The sequence below is a fragment of the Phalaenopsis equestris genome, unplaced genomic scaffold (genome assembly GCF_001263595.1).
Source record: "Phalaenopsis equestris unplaced genomic scaffold, ASM126359v1 Scaffold001241, whole genome shotgun sequence".
In the NCBI taxonomy this organism is placed as follows: Eukaryota; Viridiplantae; Streptophyta; class Magnoliopsida; order Asparagales; family Orchidaceae; genus Phalaenopsis; species Phalaenopsis equestris.
The window spans coordinates 498,820-500,117 of NW_018165680.1; positions in this window are offsets into that span (position 1 = coordinate 498,820).

Consider the following 1,298-nt stretch of genomic DNA (forward strand, 5'->3'; position numbering starts at 1 on the left):
CTTCATATATTGACTCTCCATCAATCTGACAGAACGATGTTATGTCATTTCTTAGTTTAGCAGTCTTTGATGGAGGGAAATATTTGGATAGAAATTTCTGTGACAGTTCTCCCCAAGTTCTAATAGATCCAGGTGCTAACGAGTTTAACCACATCTTAGCCTTATCCCTCAGTGAAAAAGGAAAAAGTCTAAGTCTAATAGCATCGTTTGAGACTCTATCATATTTAAAAGTAGCACATAGTTCTAAAAAACTAGCGATGTGTAAGTTAGGATCTTCATTCGGTGTACCTTCAAATTGATTATTTTGTATCATTTGGATAATAGCAGGTTTAAGCTCAAATGAATTAGCAGCTACATCATGATTTTAGATAAATAAGTGAATTTCATCTGCTGTAGGATTTGCATAATCTCTTAAAGGTCTAGGTTGGTGTTTATTCTCTATTCCTTGATTTTTCATAATGTTTTCCATTGCATCGCATTTTCTAGGTTTTCTTTTTAATTTTCTAATTTTTCTAACAGTTAGTTCTAATTCCGAATCGTATGGTATAAGATTTTCAGGTCCAAATTTGTGCATACAATTTAAAATTAGTACTCAGTAATAGAATTAAAAATATAAATATATAGATAATTTGCAATTTAAGAAAAAACTTTTTAATAATTCTAATATGTCCGTTACTCCTAAAATTCTCCCCGGCAACCGTGCCAAAAACTTGACCGACCTCTTTTTGTAAATCAATTACAAAAATTTGATGGCCCTACTAAAAGATTTAAATTCCAGCAACGGTGTCAAAAACTTGACTGCGACTTTATATATATATGTGTTTGATTTAATAAAGATGTATAGATATAATATTCAATAATGTTAAAGTCAAATTTGTCTACGCAAGTATACGTATCGCTCAAGTAATATAGGGCTCTAATGGAGTCCTAGTTATCGATCCCACAGGGAGAAATAAAATACTACAGACTAAGGCTTAATAAAAAGTAATACTTCAACTACAACGATGGTGTTCAATTTGCTTATCTATCACTAATAGGCAATTGAAATAAGTAGATAATTTGGATAACTAGTAAATAACTAATGACAAAAAGTAGGGTTTTATTGTGATATTCAATATATAAGAAAGCATTCTTATCCTTGTCAAGAAATTATGGTGAATGGATAAAATGAAATAGTTCAATTTATATTGTGCCAAATAGGAGCAGACCTATTCTTCACCCTTTGGTCCAGGCATAAAGAACATTGACTAATCCTATGCTTGGTTACTGATTCTGCGGCTAGGCTGGGAGGATACCGG